The 26,082-nt window shown below is 46.8% G+C and overlaps 1 protein-coding gene across 1 annotated transcript in view; it reads right to left on the bottom strand.

Moving 5' to 3' along the window:
• NEUROD4 (neuronal differentiation 4) overlaps positions 1 to 24,088 on the bottom strand; it is a 35,700-nt gene extending 11,612 nt beyond the window's left edge. Inside the window, exon 1 of the mRNA XM_086964705.1 lies at positions 23,689 to 24,088. The gene's annotated coding sequence lies outside the window, so the exon portion shown is untranslated. The remainder of the gene's footprint in view (positions 1 to 23,688) is intronic.
• Positions 24,089 to 26,082: the final 1,994 nt, after the last annotated feature.

Below are 26,082 nucleotides of genomic sequence, written 5' to 3'. Positions count from 1 at the left end.
AAAAATAAAATATACAGATTTTAGACAGTGCAGTTGTATGGGGTGAAAAGTGCCCCTCTATTAATAGGCTTTTTTATCCCGTGTATGTCCTCGGATGAAAAAGTATTGTAGTCCTTGCACAGATGAGACGTACATTGTAGCCCACTCCATGTAGCTAAATAGGCCAGTGGGTGAAAATAATACACAAATATTGTCGTTCTCCTTACATGACAAAGGGTCGTCTGATAGTTCTGTCACCCTTGGTGTGAGAGAAATCATTTTTCCCATCAGTACCACGGACCTGGTCTTCTCGTGCCCTTTATAAAGAGTTGACTGTGAACTCCATACAACTCATCTAGGCTGTTTCCAGGCAGGGATGTATCTTTCGTTACTGATGTTTTTCAAGTGGTTTCATCACATATAGGTCTCATGTTTAAATTTTCCTCCAACCCGTGGTTAAATGTGTGTCAGGCACACAATGGCAATATGGCACTGCACCGATTTGTGTAACAGTTGCTATAGCAACAAGAGCTATATGGGTAGCAAGATTTCTCCTTTTGAATTGCTGTTTGCTTGTGGATTGTCAACAATTTCTTCTTGGGGTACCACTATGCGGATAACTCTTTCTTCCCTTTCAAATCTTCTTCCAACTTCTGGCAACCTACATGTGGGGTTTAGCAGGAAGCGAATCCTCTTCGACTGTTCTATTTAAAGAAGGCCAGATCTGGAATAAAACGAATAACGTTTTTGATTGCCAAAATAACTGATGCCTAGAGGCTTTTTCTGCGTTTCCCGAGGAGCAGCAAACCTTAGACAGTGATGTGACACTAGAACCAGAGCAACCTTCGCTGGGCATTGACGACCGTGTACAGCATCTTGAATCAGAGAACCGGTCCACCTCATGCATCTCAAAAGGACTCCCTAAGAAAGGCAGGGGGGGTGAATTTCTAATACTGTTGACACTCATTGGCGGCTTTCCCAGATCCCAGAGTCGAGCATGTAACGACTATTGAATTCTTAGACAGAGTGGGTGGAACAGGTTGTCCTGTCTGTCATATGAGATAAGGATTTGTGGTGCTTGAGCCTTTTTGTAGGGTTGAAGTGTTGCATACACGAGGTTGACGTTTAATAAGTAGTCTACAGGGGGCATCCAATGTTCCTAAATGTTGTGGGCATTCCTGTGTGCTAGAACCAGAAACTGTCCCATTCTAAACTGTACTACAGTGTCCACAGGCAGCCTGGCATAAATGGACACTGCTCTTGCATGGCTTCCCCTCATTTTGTCTCCACCATGACCGAAGACAGAAGAGCTACATTATTTGCAAAACCTTCTTACCCACCTTTTGAGTGCTTTCTTTGTCATGATTGTAGCAGGAAACACCCTCACTGGTTCCTTGGCCTAGCTCTCCATCTTAGCAAAGATTTATTGGTGTGGCTTCCACAGCAATCTCTCTCAGTTACCGGAGACCGACTGCTGCAACAACCACAGCAATCTCTCTATACTATATGGACCATAAACAACGTTAAATAGTTTTATGTCTTTGTCTATTACTTGCTACCATGAGTCTCCTTCCTCTTTCTTTTATAGTTAACTGGCAACATGGCGCCAGGCAGCTGGCATTCTTTTGACAGATACTTACCAGTTGTCGAATTGAGAACTGAATTTGAGCTCGTGCCTGACTAAAGGATCTATTTCGAACTGCACAGGCCTTGCGGTGTTACAGCAAGAATGGATATATCCCCATTTCATAAACTCCCTTTTATAGTACATATTCAAGTGTTGAAGACACCTCTCGTGAGGTCACCACCAGCTTCCCCTCACTAATGTGCATACATTCCCATCTTGTTGTCTTAGATCGATCCTCCTGAATTCAGTTATCCAGATTAAACATCTTCAGAATCTAATGGGACATGTCTTAAGCTGCACACGATGACAATCCTTGATGCATATTGTGCGAGCCATTCAGTTCTATACATACATACATCCCACTACAATTTGGTATTTAGGGATGCCCTAAACACACCCCTTCCAAATTCTGAATCGCTAAGCCAAATTGCAATTCAGTAATGACTTACTAAATCTAAGAAATGTTTAAAAACCTGGTTGTTCTAGGGGGTCGGTGTGGGCAGGGGTCTTGCTAGTGTGCTGCCATCCACCAAGAGATCCCAATGGGTATGATTTGCTGCGCCATATAAATGTCAAATAAAAAATAAATACATTTGGTATATATATATTTTAAAAATTGCTAAAGCTTGCAACTGCAAAAATGTAATTGCAAAAAGGCTATGCACCTAGGCTCCCTAGTCTTTTGAAACATGTTATGTTCACCACATTGTGCACCTTTTGTAAATTGACACCAAAATTACTGTTAATTTATATCATGTCTCTACAACTGTTCTATAAACAAGATGAAGAGGACTGAGAAAATATTACACCGCTCTCCCTCGTATATGGTCCTACCACTTATGTCTGTAAGGCTACTGTGCAAACAGATTTTTCCAGAAAGCACTGTCATTTGGTTTGCAGATTTAGAGACCCTCCTTGCAGAGGCCTATTGAGGGGTGGATCTGGTACAGATTACCACAATCTGGGTTTTAAATCCATATGCTACAAAGTCAATCCGTTGATTGTTGTAATGAAGTTGTGTATCACAATTTTCTTCTATAGTCGCTGAATGTTGACAAGGTGAGAATTTGTGACTTTGTGGATGCAGTCGACATCCTTCTCTGTACACTGAAAACTGATTTTGTTTTTTTCTGTGGGGCTATTAATGTCAAACTGGAGTGTCTCTTCTTGAGATTTGAATTTCTTTCATCAATTGCAATTATTCTCATTTTGCTATAGGGACCTCCTATTTATACTAGCAACTCTATTTATTCTTCGTTCTTTGTCATTCTTCAACCACGCTATATTTAAATGTGCGATGCCCTATTCATAGACAGAGGAGCTATTGGTCTATGTGAGACCATGCTGACCCTACAAACATTCTAGCCAATGTGCTTTGCTCTCTTGAGCTTTTCGGGGTGTCAGAGCTTTGCTGATACATTGTTAATTAGGTATCGATTTTTAGGGGGTGGGCAGAATGTTTCATTGTGGCCCCGGAATTGGCCGAATTTTAGACACTCTGAGTTACTCTTTAACACGGAGTTCTGCCCAAATTCTGCCAATCGCTGAACGGCAGAATTTTTATCTTGGGATGCTGCAGAAAATGTGAGCTTGCAAGAGAGATTTGGCGTCCCCTAGCCTGATTTTCTAGCGCAGGCATGCATGGCCTGAGGCTGCCCCTCGAATACATTTTTACTCCAGTGGCAGCAAAATCAACTCGAATGGCCTGCGCTCTTGTGGAATGCCTGGTTCCATTGGTGCTGATTTTCAGCGCTGCTCATGCTACCAGCGCTAAATTGCAGCATATTTTCTTCCCATTGGCAGAACTCTGTGAAATCTTCCGGAGTTTTCATATAATTTTGCGGAATTCGGCAGAGTGAAATTCAGCAAGTTCTGCCCACCCCTACAAAATGTATTCATTTCCATAAAGGGAAATTTAAGAAAGGACACAATCTTAAATATATTTAAGGTGAGAGGTTGCCCAGATTTGCGTTCCTGTTCCCCTTATTCCATCTCGTCAGTATATAGGGATTGCATTGTACATTGGGGTATGTAAAAGTATCAATTTACTGGCAAAGTATTCGGCCTTCCCCAAACGTATCTTCTGGGGCTAAATTTCCTACAAATACTCTTTTGTGCAAAAATCCCCCTGCAAAACTTTATTTCTGCAGGCTTTTCTTCCACAAACCCTACACAACTTTTATTTTTTAACTGCAGTTTTTCTGATATTGACCACTTCTAAGGTTGGAGATATTTATGAAACTATTTGAGAGTTTGGTGTAATCCAACTTTGAAATCCCTTGGATTTTTGTAACACTGACATTTCTTTCATTAGTTTCTCAAGGTAACATGTTTTTCTGGTTGTGTGAGCATTGAAAATCTTGTTGGTCGAGGAGGGTGCTATAACTTTCCAGATATTCTAAAGGAAAACTTAAGTATATATGTATGTGGTTGTGATATTTATAGCAGTGCCAATGCAGCCAGTGGAGTGGTTTACAGCATAATGGGCAGAGGCAGAGTAAACGAGTGATTGGAGGATAGCCAGGATCTACCAGTTGTGATGGACTATTACTATATCATGCTGTAGTGTTCTTTAAAGAGGTGTGTCTTCAGCTAGTTCCAAAATTAGAGCAGAGTTGGGGGAAGTCCTGGAGGATACAGGGTTGCCAGGTCAGGTCCTTAGAGCACACATGGAGTAGACCTGTTTCCTTGTTTTTAATGTTTGCAACTTATTTGTCAAGAGCCTTAGGGTTTCCTGGTTGAGACTGTGACAAGAGCTACCAGAAGCAGTGAGCTTGTCAGCCAAATAGGTTGCACGGGGGTGTTCATGATGGCTTTGTACTGATATTGTAATTTTGAATTGTTAAATTTGCCTCGATAGAGACGTTTATCCTTTCACTAAAGCAAATTGCTTCCTTACTTTTTGTAGACGAGACCCAAATCTTAGTGTCATAAAATGACATGTAATTAGTGACCTATTCGATGACCATCTGTAGGGGTTTTCAGACCACATTTGTTAAAAAAATCTGGAATTTATGTGACATCGAGTGTTGCCTGGTCAAACCATAGACTGTGATGTGGTCTTCATCAGTTAGTCCTTGAGCAGTAGAAGTTATACGAATAATGAGGATCCTGAATTATTCTCTGAACCGTCTTGAGGGTAGCAGTTGTAGTATTTTCTAAAGGATGGATAAAGTTGTCATTATTTTGCATTGATCACCACTCCAGGTCTCCCGCCTGGTCAGCTGCTATCCTTCGATTGGAGAAATGCACTTATGGTGACGGCAGTTGAGCCTCAATGTGCTTTTGAATGTGGAAGTTGGGGTTTTGCCTTTTATTAACTCGCTGAAAATGATCTCCAGCTCTTGAAATGCAGGAACTGCAACAAATAAAGCGGGCTAGGTGCGAATGAACTGCTGTGCTGCACTGCCTTTTATACCAACCTGAGCTGATGGAGAAGCATTTTGTTGTTAGGTAATACTTGCATAGCAGACAATATGGCATTTTAGGACATCTCAGCACCTTTTGGTATTCATTTTTGAGAGGCAACATTGCTAGCCTTATTGTGAAAACAAGGGCTGTTCCAAGTCCATAAAATCTTTCCTATTTTTCCAGAGTTCTTTCATGGCGAGCTGGGACATTATGTCCACTAAATGGTGGCGTTAGTGTGCACTGACATCAAAATAATCTCTTACCTTGAATTTTTATTCCTGGTGGTGCAAGTGCAAAATCTGTGCAAGATTGGATTTGCCGGAAGCTCAGCATCATGGTACGCACACTATTGAGTGCATTGTCCTACTAGTAATAATGCCCCAGTGTGCTGTTAGGTGCTGTACGGCTGCCCCACATCCAGCTTCGACTTGGATAACACTGACGCTCAATAGTAACTACTATAGGCCAGTGGTTCCCAACCTGTGGTCCGGGGACCATGGGGGTCCGTGAAGCCTCCTCAGAGGGTCCCCGGCTACTTAGAAAATGTAATATTATTAACAGATTAATAAAGTATATATATAAATAAAGAATCTAAATGTAAAATTGAACATTTTTAAATATACTGTAAATCGGAAGTCATTTGATATTGGAGACTACACATTTAAGTGCTATCTTCAGATTGATTTGTGGGAGCAGAGCAGGTGCATTAACAGAATACGGTTTGAATAATAAGTGGCCACAAATGAATTTAGAAAAGCTCCAACATTTATTTTAAATGTAGTTTTTTTTAAATATACGTATATGTGTTTCCGAATTAAATAAAATGTGCCATTATTTGTGTATTTGAAAGTTTTTTAATGTATTTTTTGTTCTTTGTTTTGCAGTTCAAATCATCAACAATGCTTATGCTGGGGCCCTTGGCTAGCAGTCACGACTCAGTGGGGGTGTCCAGATTTTCCAGTAATGATTAATTGGGGGTCCCCAGAAGTCAAAAGCTTGAGAACCGCTGCTATAGGCTATTCCACCACCGACGTCTACGGAAATAATGGCTCCCTTCCTGATCTGTCTTCACAAATCCCTGACATTCTAATCAGCTCTGAGACACCCCATGCTAATTGATAAAGCAATGCATATGCTAATCCGGACCCTCCTGGATATCTTGTTTCCCGGCTGTTGAGCAAGGAGCTTTGCCCTTGCTGCCTGCACAAAAACAGATGATGTAAGAGTCATGTGTGACCTTTAATCCGCATGCATGTTCATGGACGGCAAGGGCAGGTATTCAGCAACAAGGAGGTAACAGAAGAAACCTCGGGTTTGTCTTCATCTAGGGGCGAGGACATCATACAGACCCTTTTATCCGCAGGTAATGGCCCACTGTACACCGGTTGCACGTTATGAAGCATGTTATGGATCCAGGCCTGAGAACCCTCTGCAGACAGGCTCCATGCGCATCGCATGTCTGCAGACGTCACTGAACTGTAGAGACCATTTTACACAGCTTCCTAAATGTCTGCAGAGAGGTTACACATGCATCTCATTCAATGCTCCCACCTCGCAGCACTTAACAGACAGATGTACACTGCACCTGAACCGCCCATACCTCGCCCCACCACACATGTCATTATGAAGCATGTCCAGGTCTCAGGCCTCTTATGCTCTCCGGACTGATTGCAGGTGCAACCTATTCTCCTTCAGATCTCACAGCACTTTACAGACAGTTCTGATGCGCCTTTTAGCGCCATTCTTCGCACCCTTCATTAGATGGGTTAACCATCATAAAGCGCGTGCTATTCTCCGACTTCCTAAAGCTTTAAAGATAGACCCCACATCACCCCCTTTCTGTCCGAAGACCTCACTGCACTGGCGCATAACGCTGCCCTTTCAGTCCAGGCAGCTTCACAGCGCCTTGCAGACGCTTTCAGTCTTCAGGACTCGCAGCACTAAAGACAGGCTGCTGCTTACACAGCACATTTCACCCTCAGGCCTCACGGCAAACACAGGCTCAGCAGCTTCTGTCGTCTGAGCACACACTGCCGGCAGACCGGTTACACATTAACAGCAGGTCCCCCCCTAGGCCTCCCGACGCAGGAGCCAGGTAGGACGTCATTCAAGAGGGGCCTCCTTTCCTCCGACTCTGCAGAGCTACACAGGAAAGTGCCTACACTGCAACATCACGTCACAGCACTTGGCAGATGCATCGCCTTCTACCTTGATAACTCGTGGTGCTTTAAAAACGGGTAACATATTGTAGGAAACACCTGCCAGACCTTAACGTGCGTCACACGGGTCTTCGCTTTGCAGCTAGTCCCATTCACCCAAGATAACGTTTTTCTTCGTCTGGCTAGCAAGGGCCTGCGGCTGGACGTCCTGCTGAGCAAGGGGCAGGGCTTTAAGTGGGATGAATCAACTGGGGGTCTCTCAAGGGGGTGTGGCCAATGTAATTAAGGGCGTGGCTTAAAACACATAGGCTAAAAGTGTGTGCTTAGCATAGTGTGCCGCCTGACTGGTATTTTGTTTTGTCTGTCATTGCAGGGGACACCTAACTTACCCTGCACTGAAGCGGAAAGCTCCACTCTAGCGGACAAACAGCGTATCAGCCTCCCAGCCCACCTCTCGCCGCACCCGCTTCGCGGGTGCCGCTTCGTCGGTGGGTGTCGGTAGAGGCAGCATCCAGAGGACCAGAGGCGAGGAATCCAGGACAAAGGCAGCAAGGCGGTAAGGGGCGCGAGGGACCAGCGGGGCTGCGAGCGTGCGGGGACTTCATTTCCCAGAAGTCCCTGCAAGACCACGGAAGAGCTTCCGGTCCGCTCTCCCTGCTGGCCCCGCCCCCCGCCCACCTGAACCTGCTAAAGGCGTCCCTTTCCTTCCACCTTGTGGGACACCTGACTTACCCTGCACTGAAGCGGAAAGCTCCACTCTAGCGGACAAACAGCGTATCAGCCTCCCAGCCCACCTCTCGCCGCACCCGCTTCGCGGGTGCCGCTTCGTCGGTGGGTGTCGGTAGAGGCAGCATCCAGAGGACCAGAGGCGAGGAATCCAGGACAAAGGCAGCAAGGCGGTAAGGGGCGCGAGGGACCAGCGGGGCTGCGAGCGTGCGGGGACTTCATTTCCCAGAAGTCCCTGCAAGACCACGGAAGAGCTTCCGGTCCGCTCTCCCTGCTGGCCCCGCCCCCCGCCCACCTGAACCTGCTAAAGGCGTCCCTTTCCTTCCACCTTGTGGGACACCTAACTTACCCTGCACTGAAGCGGAAAGCTCCACTCTAGCGGACAAACAGCGTATCAGCCTCCCAGCCCACCTCTCGCCGCACCCGCTTCGCGGGTGCCGCTTCGTCGGTGGGTGTCGGTAGAGGCAGCATCCAGAGGACCAGAGGCGAGGAATCCAGGACAAAGGCAGCAAGGCGGTAAGGGGCGCGAGGGACCAGCGGGGCTGCGAGCGTGCGGGGACTTCATTTCCCAGAAGTCCCTGCAAGACCACGGAAGAGCTTCCGGTCCGCTCTCCCTGCTGGCCCCGCCCCCCGCCCTTTAAGCCTCCTACATAACAACATCCCTCTCCCGCAGCGCGGGACGCAGCTCGGGCGAAGACAGGGCAAAGACAGGGCCGTTTGAGGCCGTTCGAGGACGGCAGAGGACGGCCCCGGCCCTGTCACCCTGAGCTCTACGACGATCCCCCTAGCCCCTCTCGAAGCCAAACGCACATTTTTGGGACCTAAGATGCGTCCCAAAACAAGAAGCGCAACCAAGAAAGTGGCTCTGGTGACACAAGTAACCGGCCCAATAGATCTCTTTATATCCAGGGTCAATGATACCATTGACAAAAGCATCATCTTACTGGAGAAAAGAGTCTCCTTGGACCTCATGCAGGCAAAACGATCTTCGCTCGGTTCACTTGCTACTGCAAATTCTCCCGTTCACCCGGTAGCTAATAATTGCTCCCTGCCACTACCAACAAATACTGCTCCTACGCTGACCGTTCCAAACTCTGTCGATTTGTCCGTAACCCAATCGGACTCTGATCCATCATACGTCGATCTCGACGCAACCCCAGACCTAGAAGCCTGCCAATCACCGGTCGAGAAACTAGACCAGAGTGACGACAATAATCTTGTACCACCCGACCCAGAAACGATCCAAGACACAACAAAAATAAGGGAAATTGTCTCCACCAATCTCAAGGCAACGCCAATCAGCAACGAAAAACCAAGGACAAAAAGCAAGAACCATAATTTGACTACACCCACCCCAAATTCCTCGGCAGGTATCCCCTGCTGGGTGGAAAATATGGTTATGGACTTAAAATCCGACCTTGAGGCAAAAATTACAGCGCAGATTAAACCACTCATATCAAAATTGGACAGACTTACGTCATTAATCAACACCAAATGTAGTTGTAAACCAAGCAGGAATGGTTCCGCCCCAATGCAGGGCGCACAGGAAATACCCCAAAAAAAACCATCCAACACCAAACAAATAACCAGCATAATAAATAAGACTAATTTATCATCAACCAAAAAAGCGGCAGTAACACATCCATTAGTCAAAAAAGCGACCAATCTGGATGCTTCCAAAAACACCCCGGAAGCGGTAGATCTTTCGTCCACTACCCAAATAGATCCAGTAGGTCAATCAAAATCAAAAACAAATAACAGGCAAATGAAAGGAAATCTCACCATTCCAGCAGAGACCCCCTCCCAAGAAAATCCACCAGATCTGAAGACCAAGCAACCTCGGCCCAAAATAATCAACTTACCCCCGGAAGCCTTTCCCTTCGTGGTGGTGTTAACAGCAGTTCCACCACTGAAGGAGGGCGTAAGAGAAACCTTCGCAGAGCTGAGGAATAAATGTGCCCAGTGGCTCCATATCCACAGACCACTACCCGCCCACATCAGGGGCGACATCTTCTCTGCACGTAGAGGAGATTGGGTTGGCAGAAGCACGAAGACAATAGCGGGGGACGTCATCAGTATCAAATTCAGGGAGATAGGGGCAGCAAACTACATTTGTAATTCGTCCAACAGAGGACCTGCCACACAAATAAACCCCCTTCCCTTGTCTTACTTCCTACCTCCATCCACAAGGCAAAATTTCTCCTCGTCAGCACACCCAATAAACCCCAACTTTATAAATCCCTCTGACTACAATATGTACCACCACCAATACCATTCAGAGAGGCCTAGATCCCTGCAAAACTTACAGTATCCAGCCTTTCAGTGGCATCCACCTGTTTCATTTCCCCAATCCACTCCCTTTGTCACCCCACCTCCGGTAAACCCACCTCCATGGTCACATCACAATACCCAACAATGGTGGCAACCTCAGCAATCTACGCACTATAACACCCACTTATGGCAACAGCCGCGGCAAGGATGGCTTCCCCCATTCAAACCATTAGGCCCAAGTCACCAAGACAGAGACATGAATGAATGGAGTGGACTGGACCACCGGACAAAGAACAACGACCCCACACGCTGGGACAGTTGGAATGGTCCCCACCTAACAAACAGATATAGTCCCCTGGACGGCGTCGATTGACCACCACAATTTCAGGCATATTCCCAAAACCATACAGATCGTATGGAACTCATTGAACTCCCATCAGTCTCTCCAGACCGAGAGATCCCACCCGCTCCCGTGAAACTAAAAAGAACACAAAGCCCAGATGACAGCTCAACAAACCTGAGCCTGATTTCATGGAACATTGCTGGTCTAAGGACAAAAATAGAGGATGGGACAATCCTGTATCATACGCTTAATCACCAAGTATTATGTATACAAGAGACATGGTCACTACAAGAATACCACCTGCAGGGGTACAAGACGTACTCGTCTCTCGCGCAGTCGGGACATCTAGGCAGACCAAAGGGAGGTCTGTGTATTTACCTAGCTAACACTATTCAAAAGAGTTAGAACAAAGGTTATTGAACTGACAACAAACCTGCAGATCCTAGGTCTTTATTTCCAGAAAAGAGAGTCGATGATCATTATTAACTTTTATAATAATCTGGAGGAACTGGACTTAGAGAGAGTTTTGGCCCATCTCCATGGAACATTAACCACCCTTATAATGCAGCAAGGGGTAGGAGGCCCGGCAACAATAGTATGGGCAGGCGACTTTAATCTTCACGCCTGCACCCAACTAAAAAGAAAATGCCCAGGCATGGTGACAGAAGATGGCCTCTTACTTACACATTTTTCGCACACCAAAATGGGAAGGCAAATGAACGATCTCCTATCCGATCTGGATCTCCAGATAGTAAACACCTCGGAATATGGGGAAAACTCACTTGCACCTACCTACATAGGACGAGGTCATCAAACCACGGTAGACTTTATAATTATATCAGCCTCTCTGCAAACAAGAGTAAAGAACTTCGAAGTGCTACCGAATTCTCAGAGTGATCATGCAATACTAACTCTAAAAGTCCGATTAATTCATCAAAAATGTACCCCAGCAATAATAGCAAATGCCCTGACTCAGGAAAACATCAATTTGGATAAAGCAAATGGGTATACCATAAAGTGGGAGAGGATCAATCCTGATGAACTCACCAAAGAACTAATAAGGTCAGTTTACCCCCAAATTGAAACCTGTTTGGACATAGCTACTAATGACACGGAGCTTTTAACTAACTTCGCCCAAATCATGGAAAAAACAAAGACGCTACTTACAAGAAAACAAAAAACTGACTCATCGCGGACCACTGGTTGGTTCAATCAAGAGTGCACTAAGGCACATACAAGACTAAAGTTAGCCTTAAACAAAAATGATAGGGACTTCAGTACAATAGCCACTCTCAGGAGCGAATACCTAAAAACAAGGAAAAAGAGGAAAGAGGAACTAAAGCAAGCGCTGTGGCACGAACTCCATACTAGCGCTCAAGAAAAAAATTCAACAGCATTCTGGAGAATTATTAGAACTCCTTTCCTGGCGGACGACTCGGGCCCAAAAATTGAAGTCGCCATAGATGCTGTAACTTGGGTATCACATTTCACTAGCATCTTTCAAAAACCAACTTACGACCCAGAGACAGAAGAAGGAGAAAAAACACTCCCACCATACCCAATAGACATTAAATTCGAAATTTCTGAAATTCTTGTGGCACTGAACTCCACCAAAAAAGGTAAGGCTCCAGGGCCGGATGGCGTCCCAGCTGACCTTTTTAAACACCAGACAGACCTCTGGGCACCAATTTTAACAAGGGTTTGTAGCGCTACGGCAAAAGTAGGAATTTTAGAGTCCTGGACCAAATCCATAATGGTCCCGATTTTTAAAAAAGGTAATCGTATGGACCCCGCCTGCTATCGCCCAATCTCCCTGTTGGACTCGTTGGGGAAAATAGCAGGAAGAGTGATACTAGAAAGATTACAGGACTGGGCGGAAGAAAAAGGTGTCCTATCCGATCTCCAATTCGGATTCAGAAAAGGATTAGGCACTGTTGAGCAAGCCTTAAACCTATCAATAATTGTCGGAAAATATGTGCATGCAAAGAAGGCAAAACTTTATATGACTTACGTAGATCTGTCCGCGGCTTTTGACTGCGTCTCCCACACAAAATTGTGGTCCCTTCTAGCACAGATGGGGGTAGACCAACCACTCCTGAACTTTTTAAGGGAACTCTACTCCAACCCATCCGCAAGAGTTCGCTTCGGGACAAAGGGAGAACTGACGGAGACCTTCACAGTAGAGCGGGGGGTCAGACAGGGATGCGTCCTGGCACCCTTTCTTTTCTCCCTCTACACCAACAACTTGGAGGGTGAGCTACTAAAGGGTGCCTGTGACCTCCCAAGGGCCAAACACCGCCCGATCCCCGCTCTGCTGTATGCGGATGACGCTGTCCTCCTTGCACAAACTCCCCGTGAACTCCAAAGGTCCCTAAATAGATATTCCCAGTATATGAAAACTCTTGACCTCCACATAAATGTGAAAAAAACTTTCGTAATGAAGGCTGGGGTCGGGAAAAATCAGCAAACATCCATCTACCTCGACAGCCAAAAAATTGCCTCAACAAACGATTATTGTTACCTGGGGGTCACGATAGACAATAAACTTTCCTGGAAACCAGCAATAGAAGCTAGAAAGCATTGTTTTAAAAGAGCACTAGCAGCTTTGGTGTCGTTTTCCCAAAAATTAGGAAAACGTCCACCCAGAGAACTGCTAACCATATATAGAGCCAAGTGCCAATCTACAGCCCTATATGGAGCAGGACTATGGGGATACACGGACGTTACTTCTCTGCAAACCGCAGAAAATAAGTTTTTTAGATTTATCCTATCTGCCCCCAAAACATCCTCCGTTTACGCCTGCCACTTAGAATTAGGGGCACCATATATTGAAGATCTTGCCAAAATCCAACCACTTCTACTCTGGCGACGTATTTGGGTATCAGACACAAACGACATCACAAAAACAATATTGACGGATGCAATGTCTCTGCACTATGCTCTTAAAATCAAATGGCTGGCCTATATCCGGACCTTTCTTGGCGACCTTGGATTGGAAAAATATTATCGTAATCCCGAAAAAATCGGAGAAATCGCAAACAACAATTTAAAGAAGCGAGCGTTGGATCACTTGACAAACATGAGACTTCAGGCAGAAGCTGGAAAACAGTCGGTGCAGCATGCTACGCTGGTCCAATCTACTCTTTCAATGCAGCCGTACTTAAAACTTGACATTGGTACCTTCGAACGCTTCCTCCTGATAAGATTTAGATTGAACATATTTCATAAACTGGTGGCCTTTCCAACGCCAAATGTGTGGGACTCAAATCCACCCCCATGCCCATGTGATGGGACATCAAGTCAATCTTCTATTCACACAGTCCTATTTTGCAAATTTTATCAGGAACACCGCAAACTCTGGCTACTGACCCTTTTAAAATCTTGGGGTCTTAGACAATGCAGAGCAGCCATGTTAAGTTTGCAGCTTTTGGACACCGAAGCCACATGTTACCATGTCCTTAATTTTCTGAAATGTATTTATAGACATCGGAAAAACCTTTAAACAGTACTGTAATTCATTTTCTGCTTTTTTAAACTTGTAAATTAGACCTCTATGAAAGACTTTTTTATTGTAATTGTAATGCTTTTATGGATCGTAATAATCCGAATAAAGTTTATATTTGAATTTGAATTTGAATCTGTCATTGCATCCAGATATATGATACAACAAGTAACATCATACTAACTAGTCAGGACTATTGGCTTTGTAAATGGTTGTTAGTTGCATAGGATATATAAGCAGCAACTGTGGCGTGTATATGATATTGAAAAAGCTTCCACATAAAGCCCTGGTGACATTACCACAATGCTGCTGCTTCTTAGCTCCGAAAAGAGAAGAGAAATCCAGTGAGAAAATAACTCTGTTTAAAGGATTTCCCTTCCTCTATAACGCACTAAAAAACGGACCTCCTGTGCCACGGCACAAAACAGAGCCCGATAGAGACCCGTTTCGAGGCCTCCTTAAAAAAACTGTCGGTGGTGAGACCCAGCCCACTTAAAGCCCTGGCAAGGGGGATACTAGAATCAATCTAGGCCATTGGCGATCACTCTGGGACTTGTTGCTGTCCATCGCTCTTGTGCCAGTCATGCCACCGCAGAGAGACACCGGCCATATGCAAATCAAGCTCCATCCTCCTTCGAAGAGCTACAGTCCAGCCCGATCGGCCAGGCAAGGTTCGCTCAGAAGGGGCACACAAGCAACCACAGGCCGGGGTTGGCTTATTTGGAGCTCCTCTGTGGTGTGTAGCTTGGCACCGTGAGCATGGGATCCACATCTGGGCATAGCCATCACACTAAGGTACAACAACAGCACGGGCAGCACATCGGGCTGCACAGAATCAAGGCACAGGCTGCCAGTCACCAGGATAGGTGTTTTATTCACTGCCGATCAGAGGTGTTCCTAGCCCTGAAGAACAACGGGTAAAACAGCGCGCGGGGGTAAATTCAGCTTTCCCGGAAGTCCTGCCACGTAAGGCGGGACATAGGAGTGAGTGACTCGTCTTTGCAGCGTTCCTCATCTCCGCTTGAAGGCTTCCATCATACGTCACATCTACCCTCGGCGCGTATAGACGCCATGCACGGGTGTACGCAGCACTTTCTATCATCAGAGTCCTCTCGCTGTTCAGGCGGCATCTCAGACCTTACAACCTGAGCGTACAGACAGGTTACACATTAGAGAGCGCCGTCTGTCCGGAGACCTCGCACTCCCTGTCAGACATAGCAGCACTTGGCAGGCAGGCTAAGCTCACACAACCCCTGCTCTTCAGACGCCGCGCTGCTTTGCAAACAAGTTCGACAAAACAGCATGGTCTGTCCTCAGCACTTACAGGACATTTCAGGCAGGTTACACACTACGACTTCCTGACCGCTGACGTCACTTTGTTAAGGCGGTTTTCACAGCGCGCACCATCTGTCATCAGAGCTCGCAACACTGAACAGATTGCACGGTTAGGAACCCGTTCTCACGGGTCGGGGACGAGAGAGGAAGGCAGGCCCAGGATCAGTGGTTATCTTGAGGGGAAATGTGGGTCTGCGCTCGGAATCACTTCCTTTCAGACAGGGTGCTACCCGTGCCCTTCACATAGATGAAGAATGTATTCATGAGTAGGATCCTGGGGGCCCTGGGAGGGAGAGGGGTCTGGAAAAAAAGTCTGAAGTCAGGCAGTCCAAAGCAAACAGAACTGTATGTTTGAAACTTGGTACCTTTCTGAGCCTGCACACAGATGACAAACATGTGAGCTTTCTATAACCAACGGTGGTGGAAATATGATGTTAGTTTAGAGCCCCTTCTGGAAGAAACAGAGACCCCGAAATATCTACAAGTTGCCATACCTGGTAGATCCAGAATAGCTGGGGTTCTAGGCTACCCATATGCTTGGAATGGATGGGTTACTTAGTTGCTACTGTAGATTCTCAATAATTGCAAGTTACCAAAGCGGGTAGCTCCAGACTGGCTGTGTTTCTATGCCACCCATATGCTTGGAAGTGATGGGTTAGTTGTTACTGTAGATTCTCAACATTGTTAAAGCGGGTAGCTCCAGACTGGCTGTGTTTCTATGCCACCCATATGCTTGGAAGTGATGGGTTAGTTGTTACTGTAGATTCTCAACATTGTTAAAGCAGGTAGCTCCAGACTGGCTGTGTTTCTATGCCACCCATATGCTTGGAATTGATGGGTTAGTTGTTACTGTAGATTCTCAGCATCTGTAAAGCGGGTAGCTCCAGACTGGCTGTGTTTCTATGCCACCCATATGCTTGGAAGTGATGGGTTAGTTGTTACTGTAGATTCTCAACATTGTTAAAGCAGGTAGCTCCAGACTGGCTGTGTTTCTATGCCACCCATATGCTTGGAATTGATGGGTTAGTTGCCACTGTAAACTCTCAATATCTGCATGGCAGTGCCTGAAAATAGAAGGGCATGTGTGCCTCCACTCCCTGAGTGCCAGAAAGAAGACGACAGTTGTGTCTCCGGTTTCTGTATGGCACTACGCCTGTGCAGCAAATACGTTGTGTGCCTAATCTCGGTGTCACGAGGTTCCTACTGAATGGTTGGCATCAGGCCTGACAAAAAGAGGCAATGTGAATTCTCTGCATTAATCTTACATAGGCCAAGTCACGGATTCAACAACATCAAGGCAAAGTGTGCATAGCAGGTCATTTCACACACATGTGACGTGTTAGCCTCCAGTGCACACAGACACTCTACATACACAGAGCGAACACTCGCACCTACATGTCCACCATTGGCTGCTTGAAGCTGGGGGTGAGAGGAAGAGGGCAATAATATGATGACACTTCACCACCACCTACAGGAGCCTCGCAGCCAGAATTCTACAAACTGTCAGAGTTGCTCATTACATCGAGGGACAGACAGACTGTGAATGCCCTGAACATGGTGATCCATGCGTCAGCCCTTGCCTGCATAGGGTATGCAGTTATAGGTGGTGCACTGTTCATCGCACTCAGTAATTACAGGATGCATTAAAGTCTGCTGCCCCCAACTTCGTGTTGAATTCTGACAAGGCAGGCCTGCCAGAATTTCACAGGTGAAAAATGCTTGAAAAAATATGCAATTTGTAGGTTTTGGTGCGGTCAGAAACAAAACCGGCATGTTATGCCCCATTTTAGGGGTTACATTCAGAACAGTTGATCATTAGTTCACCCAAAGAAGCCCAAACACCTCAGTGTCGGATGTTATCAGTAGTAATTTTGCACACACCACCATCTATATTTAACTTTAATGCCCACAATCTTTGGCATTATGTGTTCTCTGGGACGTTATTTCATTTCTGATGTCTACTCCTAGCACCGGCATCTGTTTCATGAGAGCCACTAGGGTGTTTTTTAGTTATTGGGACTTCTGCTCCTACCTTTTTATCGCATGAAATGACTTACATGGGGCATTTTATTTGTTTTATTAACTATATGTTTTTCCAATTGCTCACTTTTAAATTGTGGTTGTACATTGTAATGTATTTATGTTTTGTACAACTGTATTGTCTTGTTGTTTGCTGTACTTTCATAGTCTTGAAAACCGAATAAAATAGTATGACTGGCTGATAATTATCACATTCAACCAGGGTAAGTCGCAGTCAATCTGTCTGAACAGGTATTGAGTCGCCCATGGGGATCTGTCTTAACACTGTGTTGTTTTTCTCCTCTGACTATTTAACTTACAGGGGGTGAATCAAGAAATAAACTAAAATGTTGACTTATAATATGGTTGTTGCTTTTATATAGCTCTTCAGACATGAAACATACATGATTGTTTTGTGCTCTTCTGTGATAGTTGGTGGAGTTTAAAAATTAGACTTAGCCCTCATGCCACAAGTTTTACCAGAGGTGAAGTGTCCTCCGGGAAATTTGGGAGATTGCCTGTAGGAGAATGCCTCTTTAAGATAGGTAATGTGGGTCACAGCCAGCCACGTCACTTGAGGCTAAGCCAGAGTGATCAGGAGGGCTTGACATGTGGATCACTGTACCTCAATAACCCCAGCCTTTCAAAAGCACCAACCTGCCCCCGTAATCGTCCACTTTCTTTATATACAGATCCATCCCATTCTGAAATCAGAAAGTGTAGAGTAGCATAACTCTCATAAATGCTAGCATTTTTCTACATTATTTGAAAATCTGAAATATCAACCTGATCAGTAAGAAATCAATAAAGTAAAAAAAAAACAAAAAAAAACATAAGCATGGATAGTGGTGTATGGGGAAGGGGCGGCTCGTTAGTGAACTGCAAAGGTATATGGGAGCGCCAAACCTAAAAACAAATTGTGGGGACAGCTTCTTGCGAATGGGGTTGAGTTAATGGGCGTATTGACAATATGTTCTTTATTTTCACATAAATCCTGCGATTTGTCTTCCTCCAGTGTATACAGGACCGAACTCCTGTTTTTTCCAATGTTTGTTTTTAGGCCCAGGGTGGACACTGGCGAGAGTGCCTGTTCGCATCCCACGCAGTCTACTGGATGGAAGAGCCGGAGCATCTGGCGTTATTTTTGCTGCGCGCTCTGTTATGAAGACCAGCTTGTGGCTTAGCAGAATAATGATCCGTCCCTAATATCACTAATGAGCCTCTGGGGCCATCTGCCTTGCCAGCATCGGTTCTTCGAGGCGGAGCCCGAACATTCTTCAGGACGAGGCCTGCTCTGGCCAAGGGGTGCTTCCTGCATCTGATCATGTGTGGACCTCTAGGTGGTGAAGCAGAGTCGATGTCGAGCAGGGTTCTGATGATCTGTGGAGAGTGGGTTCATATTGTCCACCTGCTTGAGTGATCTCGCCCTTCTCTCCAAGGATGGCATTTATTTGTATTTATAATTATTTATTGGGTGCACAAATCATCCAAGAGGGGTTCTCCAGCGGGGGATATTACACTATAGGGTGGTAAGATTAATGGGTGAAAAAACAAGCTTTCAAGAGTTTTTTTTTTTAAAGAGAGTGAGATCAGAACAGGCACGGATGGACAAGGGCGGCTGGTTCCAGTGATGAGAGGCCAGGAATGAGAAGGGGCGGCTCTCAAGCATTGCTTTGACAGGAAGCTAATCCTGCATATGGAAGTGCTTTAGGATCTCTCCGAAATGTAGAATAATGCATTTTGTAAGATTCTTCAGAGAGATTTTCTAGCAGTAAATGGACGGTGAGTCTGCTCTGCCCGGTTGGGCCATTCTTGACAAGACCTGTCTTGAAGGCACGCCCATTGAACACTGGAGGTAGTTCTCGGCTTTACAGGTCTCACAGACTCGAACCTTATCCCCGCCATCGATCGAGTCTCGTAGGTTTCACGGCTTATCCCCTGGCGGACAAAGCTAGGCCTCGTGCAACACAAAACTACCGTGCTCAAGTTTCAGACCGCTGAGCTATCCCTCGTGTTACACAGATCTTACCGGCTCACGCCGTAGACCGCTGAGGTAAAGTGCACACATGGTTGAACCTTGTAACACACAAGCTGATTACACAGCATTTGTCTCAAGAATCACACGTTGTGTGGTATAGACAGCAGAGATATCTATCGGGTTCGCCGCATTCACAATCATATACTTTAAGCAGCAGATCCATTCCAAGAGGTTACACGGGTTTCAGACTTCAGACGAATTAGAGGCGCATCTTAGACAGCAGTGCTGTCCCCCAGGTCACGTTTCTCCGATGCACAGAGTCACCTCATCTGTGTGACAGGCTTGCATGTTAGACAGAAGAGCCATCCAGGCGGCCGCGTGACTGCCATGCAGGTATTTAAACATGAGGTGTCCCCGAGGCCACGTGTCCGGCACCTCAGTCATCGGAAACATGTCTCTCAATCCATGTAATTGATGCGGCCCAGTGGCCCCGGCCTTGTGCTCTGCGCAGTCCCCGCGGCAGCCCGGCAGCCCCGCTTTTCTTGTCACACAATAGCCCATCTGTGCCTCGCGCGCACAAAGACAAACACATCTGTGAACAGAGACCGTCCACCGCCCGGGAGTGAGAGCCACGCCGCGGGGCCCTCTGTGAGTGACTGACAGGAGTGACGTCTCTTCGGGCGCCGCGTACTCACCAGTGGGACCAGCGGAGTAACCCGTGCTTCATGGGCCCGGATACAAGTAAAGCAAGAGTCCTCTGTCGAATTCAGAAATAGCCAGGGCTCAGCGGACCCCTTACACTCTCTGGGCTCCGGTGCCATTGCACCTGCTGCACTAATGGAAACTACGCCCCCGAGTGGGGGTTCCTCTCTGAGGTTTTCACTCTGGGTGGGGTCCTTCGTTGAGTTATTTACTCAGCGATAGGCTATTTCCATGAGTGACTACTCGGTGGGGCTACCCCTGAGTGGGGAGGTCATCGAGCATGTCCTGCTGGTGGGATCCTTGGAAGTACAGGGGTGTGTAACACTCGCAGGTGTTGTGCAGCCCCTTTCTGTGTTACTTATGGGTGGCATTCCTCTGTGTGTGACTCAGCAAGAGTGGAAGGTTCCTCTGTGACTCACTGAGAAGAGGAGTCCGTCTGTGAGGGACTGAGTACATGCTGCGGGGCCTCGGCGAGGGAGTAATAGTAGTCCATTCTTAGGAATCCCTAAGAATGGACTACTGCCCTGGATTACTCCCTCACTGAGGCCTCTGACCGTGAGAGCATTCGGAGGCCGTTATTCATAGGCGGGGCCACGTATGACCGAAGTAGATCTGGGTCCTTATGTGAGGGACTGAGTACATGCTGCGGGGCCTCAGTGGGGGGTAATCCAGGGCAGTAGTCCATTCCTAGTGATTTCACCTCTGACCGTGAGAGCATTCGGAGGCCGTTCTTCATAGGCGGGGCCACGTATGACCGAAGTAGATCTGGGTCCTTATGTGAGGGACTGAGTACATGCTGCGGGGCCTCAGTGGGGGGGGGGGGGGGTAATCCAGGGCAGTAGTCCATTCCTAGTGATTTCACCTCTGACCGTGAGAGCATTCGGAGGCCGTTCTTCATAGGCGGGGCCACGTATGACCGAAGTAGATCTGGGTCCTTATGTGAGGGACTGAGTACATGCTGCGGGGCCTCAGTGGGGGGTAATCCAGGGCAGTAGTCCATTCCTAGTGATTTCACCTCTGACCGTGAGAGCATTCGGAGGCCGTTCTTCATAGGCGGGGCCACGTATGACCGAAGTAGATCTGGGTCCTTATGTGAGGGACTGAGTACATGCTGCGGGGCCTCAGTGGGGGGGGGGGGGGGGGGGGTAATCCAGGGCAGTAGTCCATTCCTAGTGATTTCACCTCTGACCGTGAGAGCATTCGGAGGCCGTTCTTCATAGGCGGGGCCACGTATGACCGAAGTAGATCTGGGTCCTTATGTGAGGGACTGAGTACATGCTGCGGGGCCTCAGTGGGGGGTAATCCAGGGCAGTAGTCCATTCCTAGTGATTTCACCTCTGACCGTGAGAGCATTCGGAGGCCGTTCTTCATAGGCGGGGCCACGTATGACCGAAGTAGATCTGGGTCCTTATGTGAGGGACTGAGTACATGCTGCGGGGCCTCAGTGGGGGGGGGGGGGGGGGGTAATCCAGGGCAGTAGTCCATTCCTAGTGATTTCACCTCTGACCGTGAGAACATTCGGAGGCCGTTCTTCATAGGCGGGGCCACGTATGACCGAAGTAGATCTGGGTCCTTATGTGAGGGACTGAGTACATGCTGCGGGGCCTCAGTGGGGGGGGGGGGGGGTAATCCAGGGCAGTAGTCCATTCCTAGTGATTTCACCTCTGACCGTGAGAGCATTCGGAGGCCGTTCTTCATAGGCGGGGCCACGTATGACCGAAGTAGATCTGGGTCCTTGTGTGAGGGAGCTGTCCAGGTGCTGAGGACGGCTCAACGTTGGTGGGTTGCTGAGAAGGGTGGCTGAGAAGGGTGGGAGGGGAAGACCGGCACTCTGTGGGAGAGTTGACGAGGTGGGGCCTGGGGCACGGAGTTGGTGAATTACTCAGAGATAACACAGGGGCAATGCTTTCAAGTGAGTGAATTGTGATCAGGGAGGGAGTGGATTGGTGGCCACTCTCTCAGAGTGCAAGCGGCGGGCAAGCCAACAAACAGGGAGGCCTCTCTTTCTTACCTCAAATATGAATGCTTTGCTTTTACTTTTTTAACTCTGAGCACGAGGGTCGAGCCAGTGTGGCAAGAGGAAGGGGCATGGGAGCTCGGTGCATTGTGGGCCCAGGGTTCCAACAGGACCTCGAGCCAGAGCCCTGCCTCTGGCTTGAGGTTTGTGGCTTCCCACCTCTACGAGGGAGACAATGTTGGTGCGAGCTACCCGGTAATGGGGAGAGGTTGGTGGCCGTGTCTTTTAGGAAACTCTGAGCTATGAAGTGTTCCTGTGTGCCACGGTTGACCCCTTTCCTTCAACGGAGATTGCTCTAGCCCCCCCCCCCCCCCTTTGAGAATGTCGTTGACAGCCACCGGGCACCAAGATCCAACAAGTAAGATGTGTGCCCCCAGCCCACCTAGGCCTGACGCCTCCTCCGCTGTGCTTACCTGTGAACCACTGTTAGGGCAATCAGTGCCTTCCTATGACAGGTGTGTCTTCTGTTTTTTCTACTTTAGCTTTCTCGCTTATTTTTTCTTTCACCTAGATTTCTTTTTAAGTTCACCCTTCGATGAAGATTTTGTTTCCCCCTTTTTTCAGTCTCGTTTTTTCTTTTTTATAGTCATATTTTAACCCCTTCTATTTTTCTCCCTCGACCTTTTCTCATTCTAACTTCTTTTTTCTGTATTTCATTTGTCATTTTGCTTCACTTAATCTTATTTCTGTATTTGATTGTCTTTCTTCATGCTTCTCTATTTTGTACATTTCCTTGTGACCCAGAGTCTCTGTATTCCCTTTTTTCGTTGTCTTTCTTTCATTTTTCCTCCAATCTGCTCTTCTCTACCTCTATTCATCGTTTGTTCTGTTGCTTTCCACATTGCAACTATTTTGCATCCAGTTTGCTGATTATTTTCTTCGTTTTTTCCACTTTTTGTTTCTTTTCCTTTGCGTTTCGTTCATTCTTTACTTTTACTCTTTAATCTTTCTTTGCCTGGTCCTTTTCCTTAAGATGTTGTTCTTTCCTGCCTGACTTTTTGCCTCTTCGTTCTATGAAATCTCCCCACCCTGTGTCACATTTTGTCATTACCTTGCCACTTGCATCTGTTCTGAACATTGCACAACAGAACATGCGTATAAAGTCCGAATGATATACACAGACCAAAATACATCGATGCTGTTCAACTATTGAATAGCGCAGAGAAGTCATTCCATCAAAAAAGTTAGACGAAAGTACATTTTGTGATTTAAAAAAATATCTCAGCTGAAAAGCACGTCTACTATAAACGGCGCATTAGAGAAAAAAAAAGCCACACCAACTTTTTTGTTGCCTGTTTACGTGTGCTCTTTCTCCCTATTATTCACATTAAAATTACATAACACTTAGCACAAGCTGCCGTGCACCCGTTTTACGCGTGCTCCTCCTCTATAAATGAGGGAAAAAAGACACGGGAACAGGTGAATCTTTGGAGTTGGAGTTCAACATCCAGATTTCGAGACAATTTCGACATTAGCTCAAATATCATTTGTTACACAAGGTTTAGATATTCCTTGTTAGATGCAAAGGTACCAACATAACAAAAAAAGGTTGCAAGAACTAAAAAACACGCCGCTCCCTGCATCTCAATACAAAACCATTACACCAAAAGAAGTGTTACCTGAAGACTAACCCTCGGCTTCGCTGAGCGCCTTTTGGGTTCCCTCAGATACCCTAAGCTCGCGCTGAGTAGGCTGGCATTCCAGCTGTCTGTACAGCTTTCAGAGCGGGGTACAGCTCCTCGATGAAAGTCCCCTCGGTGTGCTCAGGTATCCGGTGATAGCTGTGTGGACGTCGCCCAGCACCACATTCAGCACCTCCGGGAGGCGGTCAGCTCCCTTCTGCTTTCAGCACCCTTCCTCTGTGGACAGCTCAGCGCCTGTCAGTGTCCCGGTCTCAGACCCGTTCACTTCCTGCTCCGGAGGTCCCGGTCTCGTTCAGCACCCAGGTCCCCGGACAGCTTCTTCCTCCAGCTCTTAGCAGACAGCACACACTCGCTGGACAGCTGCGTGTCCGTCTGTGCGGCACCGTCAGCTCCAGGACGCTTTTGTGCGGGTGCCTCCCTCTCCAGTCACTTCTGGTCCACTGCGCGCAGGGATGCTCCGCCCCTCTCAGGTTGGTGGGTAGCAACTGGTGGTAGCCAGAAACCCCCCGCACGGGATGGGGAGGGCTAGCTGCCCTTTCAGACTCGTCTGACACCGGACCCCTAGCAGGGCCATCTGTGAAAATCATTAGAAATGTATTAGACTGTGATTTGTCATTCATTTGTTCTCCTAAGTGGCAGCAATAAGAACGCTAGCCATTATTTATGCAGCGCTTAATGCCACTGCCGTAAACTTCTTGACGCTTTTTTTTTGTTTTCATGATTTTAATTGAGGGTTGCAATAGAAAGTAGAGAATAACCGAATTGGCTGAAAAATGCTTTTCTCATCAAATGCATCATTATTAACCCCGCAGAACTTACCTTAAGCACTATCTTTAGTAAGGAGCTATTTTGATACTTAGTTTATTACTTGTATTCAATTAAAAAAAAAAAATATTCAGATCGTGTTTGTGCTGCACAAGCAGGGAATCTGGTTGTTTACAATCTGGTTTTAGAACAACATGCTGGGCCGGCTGGCATCCTAGGAGTTAAGCTTTCACACGGATTTTTGCAGCGGCTTCACTGAATCGCTGAGACACCTTTCCACTTGAGATATGTATGCCGGGTGTCGCCCAAGCACCTCTTGACCATTGTGTATTCTATTTCACCGTAATTGCCTTTATAGAGCGCCTACTACCCCTGGTGAGGCTTTGAAGCGGTTTGCGACATTCTTTGAAACTGACGTTACTGCACCTCAAGTTCCTGAGACAGGGAAATCTCGGTGATAACAGCACCCCAAGCCGAAACGAACTGGTGAAATTGTTAGTTTTAACAGTCGGAACAACGTCGCTCTCGTGTTATCAACTCTGTAATGACAAATGGTTAAGTCGGCCCTCCTGAAGTGCATTTTCTGGAAACATTGGCACCGCAAGTACTAAACCCACTCCTCTGTCCTGCTCTCTGGCATGCATTGTGCATCCCTCCTCCCGGAGGAAGGCTGCCTCACTAAATGCATCTCTGAAAAACACCGACGGGAAAGGTCTGGAGGAACTGGGAGCAGGGAAGGGAAAACCCGAGAACATCATGCTAGAATCTTCCAACTCTGTGCTGGGGGTCAATATCCAATTGTCCCGCGTCTTCTCTGAAACGAAATCCGTGCACAGATGGCACGGAGATGCCCGTGAGTGAGGCCGGGCTCGTCTGTGGTGGAAGCGACATCTGTGCCATGCTGTCAAGTGCAAAGCGTGGGGGGAGGGGAGCGCCTCATGATCTGAGGGCAGCCAGAGCCTGAGAGACGTAGCAACACGCGAAAAAGAGGACGCAGAGTTCAACACAAAGTGCAGCCCGAGAGTCGCCTCTTCCCTTCCCGTCAGTTAAGGCGGAGCTTCAGTCAGATAAGTTTGTCGTCCGTGCGTCATTGTAGTCTGGCTTTTGCGCCGATTTTACTCGCACGCGCAGCTGCTTTGTTTAAAGCAACGGTAATAATAACGTGCGGATTTCATTTTATATAGAGCTTACTGCATTCGATGTTTTTTGGATTTTGCAACAGTCTACCAGTTTTTTTTAATGATTTTAATTTGGGTTGCATTAGAAAGTAGAGAAAAACCGAATTGGTTGAAAAATGCTTTTCTCATCAAATGCATCATTATTAACCCCGCAGAACTTACCTTAAGCACTATCTTTAGTAAGGAGCCGATACAGCCAGGCATATTTTAAAACCAGCCTAATAAACTTTATCAACAGCAGTATTATAACTGCGAGTCTTTTGAGTTTAAAGAACTAATTTGTATTCTCCCGTGTCCCACATGCGTCCACTCCACTCAGCGGCTCTGCCACTTGCACTCGTGCCATATTCGAATGACGCAGAGTATTTCCATTTCAGTTGTCATGCAGAATTCAATTTGTAACGTGCACAGTGTGTGCAATAAAGAA

The sequence above is a fragment of the Lissotriton vulgaris genome, chromosome 1_1 (assembly GCF_964263255.1).
Source record: "Lissotriton vulgaris chromosome 1_1, aLisVul1.2, whole genome shotgun sequence".
NCBI lineage: Eukaryota > Metazoa > Chordata > Amphibia > Caudata > Salamandridae > Lissotriton > Lissotriton vulgaris.
The sequence above is the reverse complement of the archived record's forward strand: the minus strand, read 5'-3'. Positions and strand labels throughout refer to the sequence as shown.